This window comes from Crocodylus porosus, unplaced genomic scaffold (assembly GCF_001723895.1).
Source record: "Crocodylus porosus isolate Cpor-Errol unplaced genomic scaffold, CroPor_comp1, whole genome shotgun sequence".
In the NCBI taxonomy this organism is placed as follows: domain Eukaryota; kingdom Metazoa; phylum Chordata; order Crocodylia; family Crocodylidae; genus Crocodylus; species Crocodylus porosus.
The window spans coordinates 55,751,642-55,778,792 of NW_017728949.1; the positions used below are offsets into that span (position 1 = coordinate 55,751,642).

The 27,151-nt window shown below is 45.2% G+C and overlaps 1 protein-coding gene and 1 long non-coding RNA gene across 2 annotated transcripts in view; both read right to left on the reverse strand.

Annotated features, from left to right (window-relative positions):
• The window catches only part of CNTNAP5 (contactin associated protein like 5), a 442,467-nt gene that overhangs the window by 239,621 nt on the left and 175,695 nt on the right, over positions 1-27,151 (reverse strand). The gene's annotated exons all lie outside the window — the stretch shown is intronic.
• Positions 7,973-25,157, reverse strand: LOC109323108. Its single transcript, XR_002104545.1, has 3 exons — positions 25,148-25,157; positions 12,188-12,194; positions 7,973-8,069 (listed from the first exon to the last, which is right to left on the reverse strand). It is a non-coding gene; the product is annotated as an uncharacterized LOC109323108 (long non-coding RNA).

The window sequence follows — 27,151 nt, forward strand, 5'->3', positions numbered from 1 at the left end:
GCTTAATTTATTGATGAGGATGGGGTGAGAGACAGTGTCGAAGGCCTTCTTAAAGTCTAGAAAGACTACGTCCACGGCGACACCATCATCCAAGGATTTAGTCACTTGGTCATAAAAGGCAGCCAGGTTGGTCAGGCAGGACCTGCCTTTGATGAACCCATGCTGGTTGCCCCTGAGCATGATCTCCCCTGCTGCCCCCCACAGATGTGCTCCTTGATGATTCTCTCCAAGATCATCCCAAGCACTGAGGTGAGGCTTACGGGCCTATAGTTATTTGGGTCCTCCTTCCTCCCTTTCTTGAAAATTGGGACCACATTAGCCAGTTTCCAATCCTTCGGCACCTGGCCAGATGACCACGAATGCTCATACAGCCGGGCCAAGGGCTCCGCGATGACCCCTGCCACCTCCCTCAACACCCTTGGGTGGAGGGCATCTGGACCTGCAGATTTAAAAATGCCCAGCCCTTCCAGAAGGTCCCTAGTTACATCTGCTCTGACTGAAGGCCTGACAGAGCTATCCCCAAGATTGTCCCTCCCTCTGGTAGGTGGGATGTCCTGGCCCCTGTTCAAGAAAACAGAGGCAAATAAACTGTTAAAAATATCAGCTTTCTTGTCTGGTGTAGCCACAAGATTACCATTTGCATCTTGCAAGGGCCCGACATTGCATGGTGCCCTCTTCTTTCTCCCAATGTACTTGAAAAAGGACTTTTTGTTGTCCTTAATCCTGGACGCTAGCCTGAGTACCATCTCTGCCTTGGCCTTCCTAATAGCCCTCTTACTCTCCCGGGCTGAGGGGGAGTACTGCTCCTTGGTGATAGCTCCTCCCTTCCACTGGTTGTACGCCCCCCTTTTAATCCTCAGGCATTGCTGAATGCCCTGGCTGAGCCAAGCGGGTTTCTGAGCACTCTTACCCCCCTTGCTTCTCTCAGGGACTTTATCCTCTGAGCCTAGAGGATCGCCGCCTGAAGATACAATCATCCCTTGTGGACTCCCATCTCCCCTACCTTCTGGGCCCTCAGTGCCTCCCTTATTGTTTTCCGTTATTTAGGATACAAGCCCTTTGGGGTACACTAATGCTCTCACAAATTGCACATACAGAGCCAATCATGATAGGGGTCTGACTGCAGTCTAAGGCACTTTGGCACCAGCTGGGTTTTTTGTTTGGACTGGAAACAAGTCTCCCCCTTCACATGTGAGATGATTATTAGAAGACGTCTAATGTATGAGGGCCTTGCTGGGCTGAGCTCTTGAGCTTGCACCCCTGACTCCAATCTCACTTCTCTGCAACTGGATTAGCTGAGAGTTTCAGTCGAATCTTTCCAGCACACTTTCACGCCTCAGGCTGCAGGTACATCTTGACAAGAGCCTCAGTCTGCTCCAGCAAGCCTTGCATTCGCTGCTCTCTGTTTGTCCTGGCTCCTGACTCAGCTTTGGCTTCCCCTGACCCTGCTCTTGGATCTTGCTGGAACTCAGCACCCAGCTCTCCAATTCTCCTGTTTCCTGACCATGTCTTATACCCCCAACTATGTCTCTACAATCTCCGCTCCACTGATCCAGATCCTGACCTAACACCCCGGTAACCTGTACCCCAGCCTAGCTGCCCTTCAGAGGTCTATCCACAGCCCCAGCTGCCTACATCCTGGTTGAACCCTCATGTAAAGCCAAGCACATCATCAGGAAGACATGCATCCTTCTCTGCTAACCTTTTATTTCTGCAGTTTACTAATCACTTCTATTTTATTCTTCTGCAAAGTGTTTGTCCTTCAAGGAGTAAACACAGCATGTGGCCTGGCATTTTACCTGTTTTTCTGTTGGGGCAGGGGGAAGAACGAGGGCTGTTGAAATTAATAGATTCATAGATGTTAGGGTCAGAAGGGACCTCAGTAGGTCATCGAGTCTGACTCCTGCCCTGGGCAGGAAAGAGCACTAGGGTCAGAAGACCTCGAATAGCACTGGTGCAAGGACCAAGCCCTGGGGGACCCCACTGCCCACACCTTTCCACGTTAATACTGACCCGTCCACCACCACTCTCTGGGTGTGACCCCTAAGCCAATCTGCCACCCACCTGACCTAAATTAAAATGATCTATCCCATACTGCATGAAGGAAGATGAGACTCTCCCTCCACTTGCAAATATAAAAAGAGAGGGGGGAAAAATATGATGCAAACCTCCAAAAGCCAATTCAATTAAAATGAATCTCGCCAGCACTTGGTAATGAGCCCTGGATCCATTGCTAGGAATTACATTTATTTATTGTTATTTATTGAGATACGGGGCAGATTGTTTCAGTAACGCAGTGCCTGATTCAGTTCTCTCTCCGTTTGTATCCCAAGTAGTGACAGTTTCTGCACAGAAGCACAAGATACGGAGCAGCAACGTGGGGAAAGGATCCTGTAGCATGCTCTCCACCCTTGCCTATTATTAATTGCATAATCTGCTCAAGCAAGAAGGTGACATGCATTTGATCTGCCCCATTAGACTATATGTGTACCACCTTTTGGTAGTGGCCTTCCAAACATGAGCAACAGTACTGGTAACAATCTAATTAGTCTCAGATGATTGGGTTTGGTCTTGGACAGTCATCCATTTTAGTTCATTATCTATTATCCTTATGATCAAAAACATATATTAAACTTGGTTTAGTACAGTTGTTTGAGGATTCTCCATCACAGTGCTTTTCCAATAGAAACATCTCGGCTTTATTTGTTTATTTTTAAATACAGTTAAAATATTTTCCAGGGAAATTTTAATTCTGCCAAAAAAATGTCAGAACGTCCACCAGGAAAAATCTGAAGTAATATGTTTTGTTTGGCGTTAGTTCTACTTGAATTGGCTTGTTTAACTGTATTGAATTGACCTTATTCCTTGTAAATCCACCGCTTTAGCGGGGGGGGATATGGCTATATTATTCCTTGCCTGGATTATACCTCAACATGACTGACATAACTCAGAGTCCCATAACTCTGTCAGTTTAATCCCAATTGCATTGTGAAAGTTTTAATTCACATGGAGGCCAGACCTACAGTTCCCATATGACAAAAGAATCAATAGTTTAATATTGACCTGGCTAAAGACAAAGCTTTAAATAAGATAAAAGAAAGCATTTTGATGTCAGAGGTCTTAAAATGCTTCACTTAGATTGAAAATATCCACACCAGGAATTTGGCACTTCCAAATTAGTTCCTTCCCTCCTTCCACTCCCCCACCAAGCATTTCTATTCCACAAGAAAACTATTTGAAAATTCGACTTTTTTTGAATGCTGAGTCAAAAACAAATGTTGAAAAGTTTGCATATCTACCAAATTATGTGGAATTGTAATAATTTATATGTATTGGATGCTACTAGTAGATCAGAGGTGTGAACCTTCCAGGAACAGACAAAGCTAAATCTCATGCAAGACGGTTTATCAACTCCTGAGGGATTTCCTGTGCAAGTACCATTGTTTTGTTCTTTCCCCACGAGCCAAGCGTTCAAAGCCAGGGCACAGATGCAAAGGTCAATTAAGTCAATGGAGTAACTCCCACAGGACTTCGCAAGCCCCTCTGGTTAAAAGGGAATTTTGCCACAGACGGCAGGAGCAGCAGAAGGTACTATATTAAGCAGAAGCTTCAATACGGGCCCCTAAAATGCACAGCTGATCAAATTATAGTAGTACATTTATCCATTTCTCATAATTGCTTTTTTTTTTGGTGGATTGCTATGAAATGCTTCTCATATGAAGCGCAGTTTAAAAAGCAATTTGAGTAGGGGAAAGGTAGCACTCTGCACCCTCGTGGGAGACTATTCCAAGAAGAAGAGCCAGCCAGGAAGAAGGCACTATGATGAAAAGGGAAGAAGGGAAGCTGCTAAGAAAGCCTCGTTCACTCCAGCGTCTCGCCCAACCTGTCGTCTCCCTGCATTCTCTTAATAGTCTTAAATGGATATAGTATTTTTTTTCTTTAATCCTATAGTAAGAGTCTGTGTATTTTCATTATACACCCAGATAAATGTGATAGCCCACAGCACACAGGGCTGCATTTCAGTTATGGGAAATAACTACATCGAGACATAATACTAATTTAAACTGTAGAGTTTTTTGAGCGATGGGATTATAGAATATTATAATTTCTGGTAATACTAGTAATAGCCAAGCCAAATATTATTGGGATACAACAACAAACACGTATCAAGTTCTGCCCATAACCAACTAAACAGCACCACTGTGCACAAGGAGGACCAGGACAGCTTGACTCAAATGCTGCCACCCCATCTAGATGACAATGTGTAGTGCATCATAAGCAGGGATCCTGGTTTTCTCTGATTTAAAAACTCCCCAATTTTTGGTTAAAATAAAGGTCATCTACATTTTGCCATGATTTAAACGAAACACCACTAATGTAAAGATATATATACAGTGGTGTTTCATTTTAATGACAAAAAGGTTGATTTGGGGTTACTTTTTTAAAACCAAAAATTGGGGATTTTTTTTTTTTTTAAATCAGAGAAAACCAGTATCCCTGATCACAAGAGAAGGTAACCGAGTGCCATTGACCTGACTACAATAGTGAAGGTGATCTGGCACTTCTCAAAGTGAGCATGATGCCACTGAATGGAATTACAGCAGTGTCGACTGGAAAGAACATTTGGAAATATCCTTTATCCCAAAGCACTGTATTCCTATGGACAACCCCCAAATTTCTCTCTGTAAGTGAGCAAGCATGTTGTCACCATCCACAACCCACTGTACTCTGTACATGAAAAGATACATTCTGTGAATATGGGGCATAATAAAGAAAACTGTAATTATAATATAATTACAACAAAATGGAAGCTTAGCCTACAGCACAGCTAAAATTGTAAAATACAAGGCAAAAGTTAACAAGTAATTTGGGTTTCTGTTCAATATCCTATACCTTATCTTTAAAAAAAACGCATATATATAGATGTATTATAATACTCTCTATATTGGCATTTTAAGCTTCATCACATCAAAGGAGAAATATTTCCCTAGAACCTTGACTAGATTAACCTTACTCAATAGACTGCAACATCTCTTTCCATTGCCAACATTAATCACACACTTCAGCTGTTCTTTTGCATAAATCTCCTGGAGACTTGCATGCTTTGTATTGAATTAGTGGGATTAACTATGCAGTGAATGTGTTTATATCTGGTAATGTTGGGCAACTCTTGCAAGCCTCCCCACATTTAGCTGCATCAAAGTGAGTTTAAATAGCTAGCTCTGTGCTCTTGGTAACTCTCTCTTTGACTATAATTTGCCAGCCATATCCAGCATGATGGCACCAGGGAGGTGTTAGTTATTCCATGCAAGAGTGACCTTAAATGAATATTTGACTTCATTATCTTACATTATTTTCCTCTTTTATAGTCTGACAGCATTTCCATTTGGAGACACACAATAATGTCCTATGGAAAGGGATGGATAGGTAGACTTAATTTTCTTCAATGCTTTCACAAAAGAGTGAAAAGAAAATCCACTTTTTTATCCAACAGAACTTTGCAAACTTTGCTCTGATCATAAAAAGTACACAATTCAACCCAGAACATGACAAACATATGCTGAAAACTTCCCTTTACTACATTGTTTAAATTTCCCCTGAAATTTTATCACAGAACACACAATCCCATATACACACTGTTACTGTGACAAAGGAGGATAGTGAAACCTGGTCAATTCTTAGTAAAGGCGGCAAAAACATTGTAAGTTTTTAATCAAGGTAATGAAATAGAGGGAAAAAAAGATTTAAAAAATGACACTTTTTACTAACTCAGAACTCTCTCTACTGAGGAAAAATCTTCCATTTCTATTCACAGTGGAAACCATTGTGTTACTAATGCAGTGGGCTGAACTAGGTAACTATATGTTGCTCCAGTGAAGTCAACAGAGCCAGCTGAAGATTTGGTCCTTTCAGTTTTCTAGGGTATTGTCTTGAAAACACAATAGATAAATCAAGGACTTATCTTTTTTATTCAGTTCTTTCCTAAGAGACTTACTGAAAAGCTTGCAGGTTTTCGCATTCAGTTCTATCCTTTAATGATTGCATTTTCCACACTGATCAAATCATCCTTTTAAACACAAAAGCATCTTGAATAAACCACTTTTTCTGACCCTAAGATAGCATAAACAAGTTTTGCAATATGCCAGAGGAAATGTGAACAACTTTTTTGAAATATAGACTTCATCCTGGAGTCTCAACCACATTTCTAATTACTATATCAAACATACTACTATCTACTATTGCTAAAAATATAAGCAGGACATTTTGAAGACTCAAGTATTGATATGAAGTGTACCAAGCTAGGGATTAAGACTATGATAGTAAAAGTCTGCCTCCTCATTCATTCATTAGGAAGCTATGGAACTGCTTTTTTATTTCAGTGCACTACATTAGATCTGAATGGTTCAGCCAGCTGGAAGATCAAAGCCTCCTGCTCGTGGATATCTTCTGTTCCTCTGCTGGCACAACTGTCTTAAACAGATCCAAAAAGGTGCCAGTTGCACTGTAAATAGTTTTAAATATTTTCCCCCCTCAGTTGAAATGTGTATATCCAGAAATAGGTCATGCTGTAGTGATGTAGCCATTAGGATCCAGGAAATAAGTGAGGAGCAAGGAAGGTTGTGGATGATATTTTTTTATTGGACCAACTGCATGGCTAGGACAGATTAAATGAGCTTTGAATGTAATTCATCCTGCTTCAGGTCTAAGGAAAAGCACAACACAGCTATCACAATCAATGTTCTCTATATGAGCCGATCAGAAGCCATGGATCCTACACACACCCATACCAAAAATGTGATATGCTTCATATAGCACAGGGGTGGGCAATTATATCAGGTGAAGGGCTGCTTATTGAGCTTTGGCAAGCCATCAAAGGCTGCATGACAGGCAGCCAGGGGCAGCTAAATATTAATTTTCTAAATTTTTTAGGTGCCCCACGAACCAGATAGAATGGCCTGGTGGGCCACATCTGGCCCATGGGCCGCATTCTGCCCACCCCAATATAGTACATCAAAAGCCTTCATGACTATATGGGTGAATCCAGGCCAAAACGGCACACCAGAATGATCACAGGAAAAAGAGTAAAGACAGAAACACAGAGACACGTGTAGGAGAACCGGGTTCTCCGAACAAACACGACTTTCTGACCTCACAATCATCACGTTGCATCCTACCCAAGGGAAATTTACAAAAAAAACCCCCAAAAACACACCTTCAAAAGGCAAGCCTGGAAATAAAAGTTCATTACCTAGCCTAACACTAATAACCAAGGACTAAACACTATCGATGTCATGGCATACTACAAATCTACATGACTCCAGATTCTCTCTCTTCGCCCTCCAGATGATAATGACCTGCTTTCCCTCTTGATTCTCCACTAATTGAACAAACTTTTCTTCTGTCATTTACTTGTCTGCCACCCCTGAGAATTTCTCTCTTCTCCGCAGCTCTGAAGCCTTGCAAACATTTAAGAACATAACTGCCACTGACTGGGTCAGACCATGGGTCCATCTTGTCCAGTATTTTGTGTCGCACAGTGGTCTTAGAGAGGGGATGCTGAAAGGGAGAAAAAAACAATGTTTTTTCCACTGTTCCTCTCTCACTTTTAGGGTTGTAGCCTCCAGAATCAGCGGCTGTACCTGTAACTGACGCTCAATAGCTACTGATCAACCTTTTCCCAAAAAATGTGCAATCCCTTTTTGAATCTGGCTACACTGTCAGCTTCCACAACGTCTTGTGGGAATGAGTTGCACACTTTAATTACTTGCTATGTGAAAAAAAACAAACAAACCCTGCCTTTTATTAGTTCTAAAATTAACTAGTTTCCTTGTGTGATCCCTAGCTCTTTCCATGAGAGAGACAGTAAGTAATAAATCCGTATTTACTTTTTCTTCACCATTTAGTATTTTGTAAATCTTTATCATGTACCCTGCAAGCATCTCTCTTCTAAACTTAATAGACCTGGTCTCTTCATATGGAAGACCCTCCATATCACTAATCGGCCTTGTTGTCCTTCTCTGAACCTTCTCTAGTTCTTCTACACCCTTTTTGAGGTGTGGCGACCAAAACTGTGCACAGGACTCAAGGTGTGAATGCACCATGGGTTTATGAAGGGGCAAAATTATACTTTTGGTTTTGTTTAAAATTCCCTTCTTAATAATTCCTAACACATTCGTTGCATTTTTGGCAGCTGCTGAGCACTGAGGTGCTGGCTTAGCAAACTGCTTGCAATGGTCTCTTTCCTGTATGGCAACATCTAATGTAGAGAACATCATAGTATAGGTGCAGTTTAGGTTATTTTTGCCCAGGTGCATCACTTTACACTTACGTACATTGAACTGTTCAGCCTATAGATGAACACAACTTCCTAGGGAGGAATCAATATGGCTACCTCTTTATCAATTATCAATTATCAATTAAGTGTATCAACTACCTCTTCAACCTCATCTACCAAAACCTCAGCTTGTGTCATTTCCCCTGAATTGCCCCTAGAGGGGAGTGCATGTGGTAAGGAAATCTCCCTAAAATCCTACACCATGAAGACGGCTGCAAAAAATGCATTTAGTCTCTTGGCAATGACCCTGTCATCCGTTAGTGCCCCTTTTATACCCTGACCACTCAAAGGCCAAACTGACTACCTGACAGGTCTTCAGCTTCTAATGTACTTAGGATCTGAGGAGAAACTTTGCTAGAGACATTAAAGGTCAAAATTCTCTTTCTTAGCTTGTCATATTATGGCTTTATATTTGATTTGTATGAGTTTGTGCTCTTTTTATTTTTCTTATTAGGATTTGTCTTCCATTCTTTGAAAGAAGACTTTTCCCCTGTTTATTGCCTCTGCAACTCCAAAAGTTTTTTTTAATCTTTCACTGTGCCCTTTTTTCCCCCAACTCAGACCTCAAGAATGATGTATTATAGCTGAAAACTCATCCAAGTCTATCCCAGGTTTGCAGTTGGTCCAATAAAAGATATCACCGACAAAAATCTTTGCTTGTTGTATGTATCTGAAAATAGATTTCATAGATTTCATAGACATTTAGGCTGGAAGAGACCCCGGAGGATCATCAAGTCCAGCCCCCCGCCCCAGGGGCAGGAAGTCGGCAGGGATCATTGGATCCTAGCAAGATAAACATCCAAATGTGTCTTGAAGGCGTTCAAAGCCGGTGCTTGAACCACCTCCGTCGGCAGTCTATTTCAAACCTTGGGGGCTCGGCCAGTGAAGAAGTTCTTCCTTACGTCCAGCCTGAATTGGTCATGGCAGAGTTTGTGATCGTTCAATCTTGTCATACCTTGGGGTGCTATGGTGAACAGTCGTTTCCCCAGATCCTGATGAGCACCCCTGATTAGCTTATAGGTGGCCACCAGATCATCCCTGAGCCTGAGCTTTTCCAGGCTGAATAGCCGCATTGCTCTCAGCCTGTCGTTGTAAGGCCTGTTTTCCTGACCTCTGATCATACACGTGGGCTCTCCTCTGCACTCTCTCAAGTTTCTCCACATCCTTTTTGAATTGTGGAGCCCAAAACTGGACACAGTACTCCAGCTGCGGCCTCACCAAGGCCGAGTACAAGGGGAGAATGATGTCCCGGGATTTGCTTGAGAAGCATCTATGGATGCAAGCCAGCAATTTGCTCACTTTACTAGCCACAGCATCACATTGAAGGCTTGTGTTCACCTTGTGGTCAATCCTGACCCCCAAGTCCCTTTCATCTGTGCAGCTAACCAGTATAGCACTACCGAGCCTATAAGCATGGTGCAGGTTTTTCCTCCCATGGTGGAGAACCTTGCATTTTTCGGTGTTGAACATCATCAGGTTCTCATCCTCCCATTTGCTGAGCCTGTCCAGATCCACCTGGAACACCCTCCTGTCCTCAGGTGTGGATGCTTTACCCCAGACTTTGGTGTCATCAACGAACTTGACCAGTCTGCTTCTGACACCAATGTCCACATCATTGATGAAGATGTTAAACAGTGTAGGCCCCAGCACAGAGCCTTGAGGGAGCCCACTGGTCACAGCACATTAAGACAATTGGCTCCCACTGATCACTACCCTCTGGGTCCTACCACAGAGCCAATTCCCCAGCCAGTGGTTCATGGTGACGTCAAGGCCACAGTTAGCCAGTTTAACCAAGAGGTGATCACGGGATACCAGATCAAAGGCTTTTTTAAAGTTGAGGTATATGATGTCGATCTCTTCCCCTTTGTCCAGGTGATAGGTCACCTGGTCATAAAAGAAAATGAGATTGGTCAAGCAAGACCTGCCCCCAACAAACCCATGCTGGGTATCCCTCAGGATACTGCCTTCAGCTAGTCTGTTAAGGATGGCCTCCTTGATAATCTTTTTCCAAGACTTTCCCCAGGATAGAGGTCAGGCTGATGGACGTGTAGTTTGTTGTACTTTCCTCCCTTTCTTGAAGATAGGCACCACATTGGCCCTCTTCCAATCATCGGACACTTCACCAGAGCGCCAGGAACTCTCAAAGATCCATGCCAGGGGCTGAGCTATGATGCTCGCCAGCTCCCTGAGTACTCTTGTGTGTAACCCATAAAGGCCAGCTGACTTGTAGGTATCCAGTCTGTCAAGGTGTTCCTTCACGAGGTCAGCTTCGATGGAGGGCAAGGAATCTCCCTCACCCGGGCCTCCATGACCCACAGTGGGCAGGGCCATCCCATGGGACTGGTGGAAAAACTGATGCAAAGTACCCATTTAGCAATTTTGCTTTTTCCTGGGCATCAGTTGTCAGTTGTCCCATCTGGTTCAGCAGGGGTCCAATGTTGCCCTTGCTTTTCCTCCGGCTCCCCACATATCTAAAAAAGGACTTTTTGATGTCCTTAATATTTGTAGCTAGCTGGAGTTCAGTTGCAGCCTTGGCTTTCCTGGTTTGTTCTTTGCAATGTTTTGTCCGGACTAGAGTAGAGTACTCCTCCTTGGTGGCAGTTCCAGTCCTCCATCCTTTGTAGGTCTTCCTTTTAAGACGTAGGAGGTCTGCCAGTTCCCTGGAGAGCCAAGGGGGATGTTGTGCCCTTTTTGCTGCTTTCCTCCAAGATGGGATGGACTTTGCTTGCGCATCCAGGATTGCTCCCCTGAGGAGCAACCACGCATCCTGAACTCCCCTCTCCATTGGGTTGTAGCCTTTTAGGGCCTCTCTGACAAGCCTCCTTAGCTTGTCAAAATCAGATTTCCTGAAGTCAAGGGCTTCTGTATTATTGATTGACTTGTCAGCCTTATGGCAGATGGTAAAGGTGATCAGCTCATGGTCACTGTCACTCAGCTTCCCTTTGATCGTTAGGTTGCTGATTAGGTCATCCCCGGTTGCCAGTATGAGGTCAAGCAGCGCTTTACCTCTTGTCAGCCTGTCGACTTCCTGCATCATATAGAGGTCATCCACACATGAGAGAAAGCTTTGCAACCGCTCAGATTTGGCCAAGCACTCCTCCCGCAAGATGTCTGGGTAACTGAAGTCTCCTATGACAACCATACAATGGGATCATGCAGCCTCAGCCAATTCTCTGGTGAACTTCTCGTCAAGGTCTTGACCCTAGGTAGCGGATCTGTAGTAGACTCCCACCATAGTATCCCCTGTACTGTGTTCCCCATGGATTTTAACTCAGAGGGTCTCAAGTCCTCCATCATGGGTGCCGATGTTGGCTTACAGGGACGTGTAGCTTTCCTTGACATAGAGAGCTATGCCCCTGCCCCTTTTGTCCACTCGATCCCGCCTGTACAGGGTATAGCCATCTATACCCATGGTCCAGTCATGGGTGGAGTCCCCCCAGGTCTCCATTATCCCAATGACATCATAGTTATTTGCATTGAACAGCAGAACACATTCCTCCTATTTATTCTCCAAGCTCCTGGCATTTGTGTACAGGCACGCAAGTGTCCTCTTGGGGGTCCTTGCCTTGCCTACATTTTGTTCCAGGGCTGAGGCAAGGGTGCGCTCCCTTAAGTGCCTTGACCTGCTGGCTTTGTAAGGGCTGCTCAGCGGACCAGCAGTGGCAGTAGTCCCCCCATCCCCCAGCAGAGCAGGTCAGCCAGTCCGGCTGAGAAGAGCCTCCTCCCCAGGGGAGAGAGGTGGAGGCCATCTCTTCCCAGCAGCTCGCTGCCTCTCTTGCCAAAGAGCGGGCTGTGGTCATGGAAACCAAAGCCTTCCCGATGACACCAGCAGTGAAGTCTTTGGTTGACTACCTGGATCCTCCTCTCCCTCCTCAGCCCATAGCCCGAGACTGGGAGGATCAAAGAAAACACCACCTGTGCCCCCAGAACCTTTAGCCCTGTACCAAAATCCCTGTAGCGCCTCATGACCTGGCTGGGAGCAAAATAGATATGCCACAAAAAAACTAACAAACAGGAGAGAGGGGGAATTCTGGACTGTTAATTATAAGAAGACATTTGAAAAGAAATAAAACTGTCCTGTTTACTACTGGGGATGGTCATATAACCTTTCTTACTGTTACAAGAGTGCTCCAAGAGCAGGAGAACATAAATGTCTATATTTCTGTACATAATTAGAGGCAGATCCTAATCTACCTCAAGGGCACATAGGAAGAACCTCAGTGCCTAGATCACAAAAAGGGATTCTATTAAACCCTGGTCAGCACCAGCAAAAAATGTTTAGGGACTTAGATTCAATAATCACTCCAAATTTGGCCTGAAAGATTAATCCCTTTCTGCTTACACTGTCCTCCAGGAGGAAAGTGCTTTGACTCTCTCAAGTTATTATTCCCCTAAACTATTTGAGAGGCTGAACACAAGCTCCATCTATCCCTTTCAATCTATTCAGTAAAGAGCAACAAATAAGACATCATCTTCTAACCATTGAATGCCAAAACCTTAAGGGCACATGGCCTGAACCACATTACTGGGAACATACTTAATTCCCTCGAGGAAAGGATTTTTGTGGGGAATATCTTTTATTTGACCAGGTGCATGACTGAGATAGATGAATATGTAGCAAAACCCCCCAGTTTTTCTTTTTTATTATTTAAAAATGCATTCCCTCCCTTCCCCCTAACCATTTCTGACTTTCTCTCTGCCCTCTCTATCCCCTATGAGTGATTACAAGTAGTACTAGGTAAGTTAATTCTCGTATGCTATTACTGTAATAAGCCCTTTTTATATTGTAAATAGTGTTCTGTTATGTTTGGATTGATTTTTACTCTTTTATATTGTATCATATTGTATTCCTATCGTTTGTGCATTGATTTTTATTGTTTCATATTAACATTGTATGATTTAGGCCTGTAGGTTGGCATGAGTGATGTCAAGTATCAATTTTGTGTATCAGGTTCCTATCTTGTTCCCATCTTGTGCCCATGCCCTGTTGTGTAAGTATGCTGCAATTATGACTCACATTCAAGTCTGTGACCTCTCCCATGTAAAATGGTTTTCCTTGAATGCCTGAAGCAAAAGAGTGAATGGATGAGACACAATGATAGCAGGACCCCCTACTAAATCAACCCACCATCATGATACCTGGACCAATGACCCATTCATTGGAACCACCCTCCGCATTTAAGAAACAAAAGATGAGGCGACTCACTATGGTGCCATGGCTGTATGTGCTCAGTATGAACATCTGGAGCCCTCTGAAACAGGGATGACCTCACCTGAGCATGCTCTCCGCATAGGAGATCAGAGGTAGTCTGCCCCATAAAAAGGGGTAGTGAAGACTGACTCCTTGGGATGCCATCTTCACCTGCACCAGACCCGCTCCACGTCACACTGCTTGTCAACCCAGAGGACCTGCCAGTGACCCCCCTCTGGACACATGTGCTGGAGAAAGACCCCGACAGCCCTTCGAGGACCCCCTCCCAGCCTGGGTAGGTAGCTATCACCCACATCCTCTCTTCAACCAAGGACTCCGACTCTATTTCTCTTCTCTACCTGGACTCCAGCCCTTCCACTGAGTCTCTACCTCCTGCTGCCATTGTGTGAGTGTGTGTGCGAGTGCTTGTGTGAGTGTGTGTGGGAACCAAGCTTGTACAGTATAGTGTTCATTTAATAAAACTGTTATTTGGGGCCCTGAGTTGGGTTTTGCTTTACTACGGCTCCAGCCCTGCGCCAGTCTCTGCTCCTCGCCCCTCTAACTTCTGTCTCATTTCTCCCTCTCCTGGTTCTGGCTCACCACCACCTTCAACACCTGTCCCATGCTCCTGTGGCTCCAGCCATCCTGAGCTCCCCTCTGCCTGCAAACCCCTGGTTCTTTGCCCTTGCCTTATCCCCACTGCCTTTTCCCCTGATCTCTGTCACTTGCTCTTTAGTTACCAAGCACCCTGAGCATAGGTACCACAAGCACCAGCACATGTTAGATATTAGGAAAAACTAATCCCATGAGGAGGGTAGTAAAGCACTGGAATGGGTTACCCAGAGAGGCAGTGCAATCTCCATCCTTGGTGGGTTTTTAATATGCAGATAGACAAAGCCTTTGCTGAGATGATGTAGTTGGGGCTGGTCCTGCTTGGAGCAGGGGGTTGGACTAGATGTGACCTCCTGAGGTCCCTTCTACCCTCGTTTTTGATGATCCTATGATTAATTCCCCTCATATTCTTATATGGTAACACAGTCTGGAACTTATATTAACACATGTAAAGAATAAAAACCCACATGAAAATCAGAATGCCAATGAAATATATTAATATAGCTTAAACTACTATGTCAGTAACTTTAATTAAGTTCTCGTTATAATATTTAACTGGAGAGTCTCTTTCCGCAGAGAGTTTTGGTATCAGACAGATTAATTTTTAAGCTCTAGTTTCTTTTTTCCATTCCATCAAGGTTTACCTTAAGTCACAACAAAGCAAAGACTTAACAGCCAGAAGCCTCTTGAGAAGCTTATCCACAGGTGTCAATACTTTCTATTTAAATACAGGAAATGAAGGAGGGAAAAAAAAAATCATTAGGTCCTTAACAGGCCTGTCTCCTCAGGTGTGATGACAGGCACCGAGGACTCTTTCATTCACATCTCATTACTTTTCTAAGTACAGGTGAGAGATGGGACTCTTGAAGCGGGCCCACAGATAACGTCTGATTTAGAAAGGAAAGTGTAGGCACACATGAGATTTGAAGAAAATGTCAGGATGAAGTAAAGACAGACACGGTTCATTGGGTAAACCCCACATCTTTTATTATGCCAACTCTAATTGTTGAAAAGATTTGAGTTGGTATAATAAAACATATCAGATTTACCCGAAGAACCTTGTCTGCTTATGTCCTTAGACCAACACGGCTACAAGCTACACTCCTAAAGGATGAAGGAAATGCCTTTAGGAGCCAGTCTGAATGCTCTATGAGTAAGTGTCTCTTGGAAAGTGATGGGTGGAGGCACTAAGTTTCTTTGATAATTTGACCCACAGAGTTCAACTAATCTATTATAAGGTCTCGCCTCAAGGCTTGAGCGAATAGTAGACCCGGAGAACAAAAGAGAAATGGTATCATGTTATTTGTCCATTGTTCGATACTTGCAAAGGATGAATTATTTGAGTGTCCATCACAACAGAAGTATTCACCTGCTAACAATAAGTGATATTGACAAACTGCCGTGGACATCTGGTATCAGTACGCAGGGCTGATGCATGCTCGCAGTCATTAGGCTTTCAGCATAATAGTATTAGCATACACTTGGAAGCAACTGGCGTCAATACAGAGACAACATCGCAGTGAGAAGGCATTTGTTTACAGTATCCTGAACAAACAGATGGTACAATCTGGCTGCAAGAACATGTAGAGTGTCTGTCAACTTCCAGGCCTCCACAACAGACTGCTGGTTACAGGTTATTAGTCCCAGGAGGCATTGCTTCAATTTATCTAGGCCATTACATAGCCCTCGTCACTGAAGTCCTGGGAACCTCACAATCAGTTGTTTACTCATTCTTATAGTACCATTGCAAACTTCTCACTTTACAGATGAGAAACAAGGTGTATACAAGCCATGTCTACATGGTAAACATACCATCCCCAGCTATTACCCCCTCAAGCAGGCTGCACATTGTCCTAAATGAGAAGCAGAGTAGCCCATTCAAAGCGCTAAGCAGACGTGGCTAAGTAGCTCTAGGGAATCACAAAGCAATGACTCCATCCCCAGCTACAGTGCCTCACATTTGAGAGTACCTTTGCAGGGGACAATAAGAACAAAGGCAGCTATCCTGGGTCAAAAAGGAAACTGGTAGCTGAAAAAGAAATCAAACATAAGTCTCCTACTTGGAAGCACAGCACCCTCTCCAGTTGACCTTTCTATGGGGTTTGGAAGCAGGCACCAATTCTAGGGAACAGAGCCCAAATACAAGCACCAGTGACCATTGTTTGCCCCTAAATCAACTTTGGTCTTGTCTCAGTATTTACTATTTGAACAATTGGGCTCAGAGGGTAGTAATCAATGGCTCCATGTCTCCCTAGACAAAGGCTTATCTGGGATGATGTATTTGAGGATGGTCCTGGTATGAACGGGTGCTTGGATGTGATGACCTGCTGAGGTCCCTTCCAACTCTAATTTTCTATTAAATTAGGCAGTTCAATTTTCAGGGTGAAAAAACCGAGATCCTTTGTCCCAGATTCTAAGGGTGAGTCAAACCCAAGCCAAATTTTGCTGATATCTTCTATCTTGACCATGAGAAAGAAATCCCATCAATTAGTTATACACAGATAATGTGTATGTACCTCACTAATTATTTAGTGATCCTGGGTTTTACAGAACAGAAGTAGTTGCAAAATCTTCCCTCCCTTCATAAAATAAAACTCTCCTCCAACAGAAATCTCTTCTTTGATTTTAGTTTTTCACTGAACTAAACAAAAATTCATTTCAATTCTGATAAAAACCCCTTTGCATTGCTTTGCTTTTTGACAGCTGAAATGATAGCAAAGGATGGAAGGAAAGGCAGGAGTGTTAGCTTTATGTCAAGGAGAAATACACATCCTCAACGAGCAGCACGGGGTCAGAGGAGGGGCACACAGAAGTGCTCTGGGTCTGAATATAAGGCAGCTGAGGGGAAAGGGACTTAACGGTGGGGGTCTACTACAGACCTCCCAACCAAGGGAAAGAGTTAGACCAGGAATTCTTAAGTGAGCTCACGGAGGTAGTTAGGTCAAAGGATGTGGTTATCATGTGGGACCTGAACTCTCCAGACATCTGCTGGGAAGAGCAGTCAGCCAGGTCTGACCGCTCACGTAGGTTCCTAGCCCAAACGCAGGACCTCCATCTACCCAGGAGGTGCACAGCCCCACCAGGGGAGACGCCTTGTTGGACCTGGTGCTGGCATGGGTAACGACCTGGTGAGGTGGTTGCGGGGGCTCAACCAACTGGGCGACAGGGATCATCGCCTGCTGGGATTCACCATCCAGCGCAAGGTGGCAAAGGCCTGCAGCAAGGCAGCAGGCCTGGACTTCAGGAGGGCGGATTGCAATGAGCTAAGGAGAATAGTCAGGGAGGCACTGAGGTCCCAGAGGGGAAGGGAGCCGGGTGTCCAAGAAGAGTGGTCACTCCTTAAGGAGACGATCCTCCAAGCCCAAAGGGAGGTAATCCCTATGCGGATCAAAGCGGGCAAGAGGATGCAAAAGCCTCCATGGCTCACCAAAAGCATCCAAGAATGTTTCCTAGCCTCTGGATGGGTGACTCCTATCATGCTCACGAGGCAGGGAAGTCAATTGCATTGAACTGCAAGTGAAGCAGGAAGGAAATTGCAACATAACTGGCTAAGCAGAAAACAATGAGGGGACTGCAGTGAGGAAGGGGCTACTGACGAATGAACAGAATGCTGGCAGGAAGGTAACACAATTGGCCAGTAAAAATAAGTGAAAAAGAGTAAGGGTATAGAAGGGTAGAGCCATGAGGCCCTGACGGGGGAAGTTCGAACCGTAACTTCAAGCGTCAAACGGCCCCACAAACTGATCACCCGCAGGGTTGTTCCCCCACCCCCCGAGCGCTGCCTCGGGTCATTCTTGAGGCCTCCGCGAAGAGACTAACGTTCCCAGCCATGAAGCCTCTCCTTTCGTTTGCTGTAGTGGTAAGCATGCATGTAAGACTGTAGTCATTTATGTTTGTATTTGTCTGTCTTTCCTGTAAGAGACATGAGCTGTTGACCAAGTCTGGGTCTAGGGTCGTTGCTAGTGGTTCCAAGGTCATCCACGATCTTGAAAGCAAGGGGCCTTGACCTGAACCCCGTGACTCAATGGGCATAATTTCCCGTTTAGCTGTTTGTAGTTATTTTGATTGATTATGTTTTGATTGTTAAATGACCTTTTAAGAAATATGAGCCGTTGACCAGGTCTGAGACTAGAGCCCTGGCCAGCCACACCAAAACCACTCATGGTTTTGAAAGCAAGACGCCTTGACCCAAACCTCGTAAGCCAAAGGACATCGCTCCTCATCTTTGACTGTTTGATTATTGTGTGTTGTCATAGATTACTATTATATAGGAAATCATTTGCTTGCGTTGTCAATATTTTATAGATTAAAGCCGAATAAATATTGCATATTAGTCATAAACTGCGTCCTCATTGGTGTCCACCACACTGATCTAGCCACAACTGGGCATTTTCAACCTAGTGTGACACGAACCAAATATATCCCTGTCCCGGGGAGCTAGAATAGGACTTACTGGCAACGCCAGAGAAACCTGCACGGCGCGTCTGCCGCTTGTTTATACAGACGCGGCCGGAAGATGACGTCATTGGGAGCAGGCGGCCAGCGAGGATAAAAGCGGCCGTGGAAGAAAGGAAGAGGGAGGCAGAGGAACTGGGACCGGATCCAGCAGCAGAAGGGGCGGAGAGCCCCAGACTTGAGCAGGCGGCAGCGTCCCCAGGGAGGGGGCAGAGAGCCCTGTAGTGGAGCAGACAACAACTTCCCCAGAAAGAGGGGCAGAGAGCCCCAGGAAGGGGCAGCAACCCATTCAGCTGGAGGAGAGAACAGCAATAACAGTTGGCTACAGGGCGTCGGACGAGCAACAGCGGGCAGCGAGGTTGGAGGCGGACCCTGAGGAAAGAGAAGCCAGAAGAACAGCCGGCGAGGGACCTTCCAGTTATGGACCAGAATCTGCAAGACCCACAGGTTGAGTGCCGGGGCGGTGGTGTGGGGACACAACCTTGCAAGAGGAGGTGAGGACCAGGGAGAGCCCCGAGAGGGTGTAGTCGGGTGGAGGTCGCCACCAGCCGGCTATGTTTAGAAACCTATAGGGTGCACTAGAGAGATTGAGGGCCAGATGTTGCCCAAGGGGACCTGGGGAGGTCCGAATAGGAGCCTCAGCTGGTAAGGGGCTGAGGAGCTGGGCTTTAAGTTGTTTATAGGTTTGTTTCCCAGTTACAAGGGTACCCCAGCAGGAAAAGCTGAGGTGTCCCATTCATGAAGATAGGGTCTAGGATAATTTAGAAGGGCTCAACTTGTGCTGCGACCCAGTGCCGGGTCAAACAGGACATAGGAAGGAGAAGACGGGGCAGACTGGCCCACGACTAATCCGACAAGGACAGGTCAGGCCAAGAGGAGCGATTAGCCCACAAACAAGAGTTCTGACCCACGACAGAAGGGAAAGCACTAGAGGTGGCGTGAGGCCGGGGTACAGGGGTGGTGGAGCCCTGTGACGTGACCGCCGAGGGATCCCGGGCTGCGGAGTACCCACGAACCGACCTTAACTGCACGTAACATCAAGTCGTGGTGGGAGAGAACTAAGGCGGGGACTGGGCCGTAAGAGATCTACTCAGAACTCGTAGTGATCTTAGGTGAGCAGCGGCATTCCCCCTACCGAAGGTGAACCACCTACGGGTGAGGGTCCTAGTCCGGTGGCCACAGTCCCATTTCACACACCGCCAATGGTGATGCTTCGACTACCTATGTACCAGAGCTCCAAGGAACTAAAGAAGAAGTGGGGCTATACTATTGGTTCAACCACCTGTGACCGTGGCACAGAGCCTCAGACTATGCAACACCTGCTATAATGTCAGCTGTTTGAAGGCACACGTACAATGAAAGATCTCACAAAGTACAATAAATGAGCATAAACACATGTAACAAAACCGCCAAATGTGGTGTAGAGACATGAGAAGAAGAAGAAATCGAACTGCCGAACTCTGGTATCTTGCGACTCTCTTAAGCCCTCCGACGATGCTTGTGATTCTGATGAGAACTTCTCTTATCTGCACTACTATGCAGGAAAGTATTAAATAATTTGATGTGGAAATTATTGAACAGAAGAGAAAAGGCAGTGTGTGTGTGTGTGTGTGTGTGTGTGTGTGTGTGTGTGTGTGTGTGTGTGTGTGTTAAAGACCTGGTAACAATATTATGGTCCCCAAAGTTCTCTCAAAACCATTAAAGCAACTCCTTCATGACAAGTCTCTATGTCCCGGGACGCAAAGGTACTAACTGGCGACTCCTGAGCCAGGGAATGGAGAACAGGAGGTGAAATCCATGCGGCTCGTCAGCTGCTTGTTTATTCAGCTGCGGCCAGCCGGTGACACAAGCGTGGAGTGCCGGCTGGCACGAATAAAAATGGTGGCACATGCCGTGGAAGCAGGAGAGAAGGGGGAGACGCTGCTTCCAACGCCCTCGCCCCTCGGACAGGCGAGAGCAGCGGAGCACGAGGGGAGAAACACCCTGGACGGGGGTGAGAAGAGGCAGGGATGCCATGGGAGCATTGCTGCAGAGGTGACTGCTAGGGAGACCCGGGATCGCCCCTGTGGTACCACAGAGGATATCCCCGATGAAGGCAGCCAGAGAAGGAGAGCTTATGGGGAAGCCCAGAGAGAGGTCTCCGGTGGACACACCACCGCTGGACTGTGAGGTGCCGGGGAACGGGCAAAGATTGAATGCCTAGGCACAAAACAGACCGGGCTGCTGTAAGTCGTGGGGGGGGGGGCAATTAAAGGGGTGGTATGCCCAGTTCGTGTTGAGCCTTTTCATGTTTTGTGTTAGGCTTGTCTTTTCCCTGAGTTCTAGGGGAGACCGGGGGGACATTAGACCAGTAGTGGGCATAGTCTCAGTTGCAGGGAGGGAAGCCGGCACTCCAATTCAGTATTAATCTAAGAGCAAGATGACTAACAGCTTGGCGACACCGTAAGGAGGCGTGAGGCCGGGGTGTAGGGGTGGCGGAGCCCCAAGAGTGACCCTGGGCCACGGGCACTCATGACGACTGACCCCAAACAATGGTAACATCAAGTCGTGGCAGGCGGGAATGGGGTCAAGGAGTCGGGCAGAGAACGTCCGCTTGGCCACCGGCAGGAACACCAATCCCACGGGGAAGAGCGGCCAGAGAACAGCTAGTCACATCCCGGTGGCGACACTCTAATTTCTCTATCTTGCTGCCATTGCTTAGCCATGGTGAAATTTGTTGAGCTGCATCTCACCCATGAAGATCACTTATTTATCCTCCCTCTGTCACCAAAAAAACAGAGAGCTTCATAACAGCCACAAGGAAAAAGACCTGTTCTCAGGGCTTACTGTTCAGACATTTTCATTTCCTTGTCCAAGGTGCATGTTCCAAATGCTGTTTGCAATCCCAGTTTCAAACATATGGGAACAGATATCAAGGGAAATGTTCTGCTTTTATCTTCAGGTCTGTCAGCTCCTGGCTTTGATTCATTCTCACTATGAGGAAGCCAGTGGAAACAAGGTCAAAGTAGAAAATCTGTGTATGGGGGCAGAGGTGACAGCAAGAATGACCTTCAGCTCCCCATCTTCCAAGAGTCCTGAAGTGGCCAAAAGAGGTCAGGACAAGAACGTATAAATGACTCTCAACATGCGACCAGTTTCCTTTAGAGATGTATAAGTTAAAGCTTCTGTCTTCTGGCCTAAGATGTTTTCTAGCATCTAAGATATGTTTTTTTCTTCCCCCCAAAATGTCAAAAATGATTACAGGTCCTAGTCAGTGAAGCTACATAACAAAAAATAATGGGAATCACTAGAATAAAAGTGGAACAAAACAATCAAATTTGTGTTATTCCCTGCCCTGCCCCCCGAATTCGATCTTATTTTGGGCAATGCATTGTATATTCTGGGAAACAGAGGAATGAGAGCTGTCGCTGAATGCCACATCCTTCTAAACCCCCTGGATGCAGACAGTGATTAATTCCTGTTCCTAGTTCTGGGTTACTCAAGAGCATTTCTAGATGAGGACCCCTTATCTCACATCCTTCTGGAGCAGAGGGACGACCCTGTCAAAGTACATAGACCCTAAGACAATACCATCGCTTCCTACCCATGACATTCTCTATATCCTGTTTCCTGCCAAGTATCCCCTGTGCTATGGGAAGCTCTAGTATAGACTGTGATGAAAGCCCAGGATCACTAAATAATTAGTGAGGTATATGCATTTTTTCTGTGTATAAGAAATCCCATCAATTTCATAGACATAGACATTAGGGCTGGAAGGGACCTCGGGAGATCATCGTTATTAGTTTCTCATGGTCAAGATAGAAGATATCAGCAAAATTTGGCTTGGGTTTGACTCACCCCTAGAATCTGGGGCAAAGGCTCTCGGTTTTTTCATCCTGAAAATTTAACTGCCTAATTTAATAGAAAATTAGGGTTGGAAAGGACCTCAGCAGGTCATCTCATCCAAGCGCCTGTTCATACCAGGACCATCCTCAAATACATCATCCCAGATAGGCCTTTGTCTAGGAAGACATGGAGCCATTGATCACTACCCTCTGAGCCCAATCGCTCAAATAGTAAATACTGAGACAAGGCCTGCCAAGTATCCCCTTTGCTATGGGGAGCTCTAGTATAGAGCAAGTAGGGAAGGGTTAATCTACTTGCCCACTGTTACCTGTCAGCTCTGTGTCCCTGAGGGAGGTCTGGCACCTGGCTTGCTGGACTTACAACAGACTTTTTCTAGTCCCCACACACACACGCACACACACACTTCATGTAACCAGAACTAAGCAGCAGAAAAATTTAATAGGCATCTCAGGCCATACATTCCCCAGTCCCACTATGGGAGGCCTATTTAAACTTGATTGACTAAAACTCAGTTGCCAGGTTAGGGAATGTGTGGCAAGAAACCGAGTCAGAGCAGGTATGGGCAACATTTGAACAACGGCTCATCACAACGTCCAGCCCTGACCACAAATGCTGTCACAGTTTTCCCGGGATGACTGGTGGAAGTCCTCCCCACAAAGTTTATGAACACTCCAAGTAATCAATCCCTTTAAGTAAGATCTGGAAGTCATGCTAAACTGAGGCTTATTCACAACAGGTAAAAATACAAAACCCTGATGCTGCAAGCATAGCTAAGCCATCTGAGAAGAAACAGTCTGGTATCCCATACCAGTATATTTTCTATTCATAAGAATTTCAAGCTGGCTCCTAAGTGTCTGGTTACTTCTTAAAACCTTACGTTTTTCCTGGTTGTTAATCAGTTTCTTGAGATGTTCCAAACCAGGTAACCCCTTGTCGATAGAAACAATAATTATTTACACAATTAAAAGAAAGCTTTGAAGAAGCTGGACTAAGGGTATAAAAAGCTGTAAAAGCCACAAACAGTGTGCTTCAAGACGGAGAAATCTCTCTGATACCATCCACTGTTGTTCTCAAAAAGCTGGAAGAAACAGATTGTCTCTTCCCATCATCTGTTTAACCTTCCAGGAACGTGCTGAGAACTGTGCTTGTCAACAAATCGCCCGAGTGCCCAGGAACGGTGAGATCCCAGCTCTCACTCTCTCTTCCTTTTCTCTCTAGGCATAGATTTCTGAACCTGAATTGTATTAGTTAAGCTTGAGCGAGGTTTCCCACATAAGGGGATCAGCATGTACAGACTGGTTGACCCAGTTTGGCTCAGACATGCCCTGATGAACTGAAGGCTGGCCCATGAGGGTGTCAGCTGGACACCCAGCCGGATTCAGAGGTCTTCTGTTCACCTGCGTGCTTGTGTCTGACTGCAGTTTATTGTTACCTTAATGAACGAATCAATTCCTGGCACATGAGGGTGTCAGCCTATCGATGCTGATCAACCCGGCTGAGTCACGCGTCGCGTTAATCTGTGTGTGTTTGTATGTATTTGACTGATTTGGTGGCTGGAGGAACCCAGCCCCACTGAAACCGAGTCCTGCAAGATAGCTCCATTGGGGGTGAGGGCTTGCAGAAGGGAGAGACACGGCTCCGTATACAAACACAAGTAACACAAGCACGTTGATAGAATTACAAAGACCCTAGAAACGTATCCCTAATACAGGAGCACACCCCAAAGTGATGGGCAAATCTGGTAACATCACCCCCAGTTGCCACTGCTGCCAAGCTGCTGCTCTCTGGACTGAGCCAGCAGTGGCCAGCAGACAGGTTAACCCTTCCCTGCCTGCTCCTCTGGACTGGACAGCATGGGCAGCCATAGGTAAGTGGGGGTCAGGGGAATGGGGGGAGGGACAGTCAATGGGGATTTAGGGTGCTGGGGAGGGCAAGTGGGGCAGTGGGCCTGATCTAGGCCAGGGGGGTGGCTAGAGTGGCTACACCTTCATGTAATGCAAACTGTGTATCTCAGATCAGAGATAATCCTGTCCTGGAGCGGCATCACATTGAGCTGGCTAAGGAGGATTTAAAAGCAGTCTGAGGTGTTAATGTGTGGATAATCCAGACATTAAAACTCCAGGAGCCACCCTGAATTCCCCTGTAACAAGGCCCTTAGTCAAAATCATATAAGCCTTGTTAAACTTCTCCTATTCTGACCTGCTGCCTTAAAAAGTGAGCCAACCTGCTTCCTACACGATTGCAAAGAAGAAAAAGCTGGACTGAAGGCCGTTTTAAAGAGAACACATTATTTTTTTAGTTTGATTTTTTGTATTGCTTTTTTGAATGCTATACAAAGCCCTAAATAACTCAATAAAGGATTCACAGTGCACTTTCCCCTCCATTCAGATTTGCAATCAGGAGCAGCTGAAAACTGGATGTGAACTATAGGAAAAAAAGAGATTTTGAAAAAAGATATGTACATGATAGAGTCTCCCTTGTTAAATGAACAGGATGTGAAGTTTCTCTGGGCAACAACTATTGTTTCCTGCATCAATTTGATTTTGGAGTTTTGTAACAACCTCAACACCTGAACCCCCTCACCCCAAACTGGCCATTCTTAAATGCTAAATCAGCATGTTGCATTATTTTTATTTGAGCTGCCAAGTCAACACTTGACTTTCTTAATGGATAATGCATTTTCAACAGGCTGTTCTTTCCTACTTGACTTGTATTCAGCTGATCTAAAAGTGAATCTTAAACTGCACATCAAATGCAAAATCATCCATTAAGAATACATTTAACCTCTCTCTCTTGCATGCAATCAACCAGCAACACTTGGCTCCAGAAGGGTTTCAAGACTCGTTTCATAAACAAAACAAGAAGAGTGAACAACAATATGTATCATTTTTGATGAGCGTCCCATTGTTTTCTTGCAAGCAGTTTACAAACTCTGGTCCTGATTATGCATGCCTCATGCACCTGCATTTTGCATTGATGCCCATTATCAGGCAGCAGAGGACCTGGCTGTTTATGAGTTACTTCCCAAATACCCTCACATGAAACAAATATTGCTTATCACCATATAAACCAGGCAGAAACAGAATAATAGAATGAAATCAGAGAAAAATAGGACTGGAAGGCACCTGTGGAAGTCATCCAGTCCAACCTCCTGCCAGAAACAGGATCATCCCTATCCAAACCATCCCATAAAAGTCCTTTTTTAACCTATTACTTAAACACAAACAATGCTGTCACACAACAACAAGGTGTAGCACCCTAACTTAGTCACAGGTGAAGCAGGGGGACAATGGCAGTCAATGTCCTCATGCTGAAGAGGTTGTTAAAATATGCTTGGGAGATTCAAGGAAGAGGGCTATTCCCCCCAGTCCACAGGAAGGCAAAACCACTTACAACCTGAACCAGTATGACCAGGGGGTAAAATTCTTTCCTGCCCCCAAATGTGGTGACTTGTCTGACCCTGAGCAGAGGGGTAAGACCCTTAGTCACTAACCTCCAAATTTTAGTCCCAGTAGGAGCACTAGCATACCCCAGCCAAAATCCCCTGCCTTCACTGCGGCTAATTGCCAATGCTTCTGAGAAAGGCAAATACATAAATAAATAATAATAAATAAAACAAGCCAAAAAAAAATGAAAGCCATGACCTGTATAGCAACAGGACTCCTAGGCGTCTAACTGTTGTTCCTTACAGAGGACTCCAGGCATAACTACTCCCAGATCATCCCTGACCAATGTTTATCCAACTTATTTTTAAAAACCTCCAATGATGGGGAGTCCATAAATTACTGAGAAACACTGGTCCACTACCTCGCTCTTCTAACAGTGAAGAAGATGTTCTCGACATTGACTCTAAAACTTCTTTGCTATGACTTCAAGCCATTGGTTTGCATCTTGCTCTCTGCAGCAGGAAAGAAAAGGTGCTCTTGTTCTTCTTAATGGCACCCCTTCAGACATTTGAAGACAGCTACCATGTTCCCTGTTAATCACCTTTGCCACAAGCTGAACATGCCAACTTCTTTCAACCTCTCTTCACATGACCTGCCTCTTTATTTGCATTACTCTCCTCTGGACCTCTTCCAGCTTCTCCTTGTCCTTTTTAAAAAAAATATGGACCCTAAAACTTCACACAGTGCTGTAGATGAGGCCTAACCAGTGCCAAGCACAGAGGTACTTTTACCTCCCATGTCTTATCCCTAATGCTCCTACTGATGGAACCCACAACCGCATTTGCTTTTGTGTGGCTGTGTCACGCTGGAAACCCATATTGAGTCCGTTATCCACCAAAGTTCCTATATCCTTCTTCACAGTGCCGCCATCCACTGAGATGTCACCCATTTTTTATTTGAGTCTGATTATTCTTCCCAAAGTGCAGCACCTTTCACTGGGTTAGCACTGAACTTCATCATCTTAGATCCAGCCCAGTGTTGCAATCCGTCAAGCTCCTTCTCAATTGTACTCCTAATTTCCAGTATGTTTGCAAGTCTTCTCAGTTTTGTGTCATTTACACATATTCACAAGAAGCTCGATTGCAGCATTCAAATCATCATCAAACATGTTGAACAGTATAAGGCTCCAGGACCTTGGTTGTCATGGGTGACTTCAATTACCCGGACATCTTGTGGGAAGATCACTCAGCTAAATCTGAGCGGGTGCAAAGCTTTCTCTCGTGCGTGGATGACCTCTACCTGACTCAAGAAGTCTATGGGCCAATG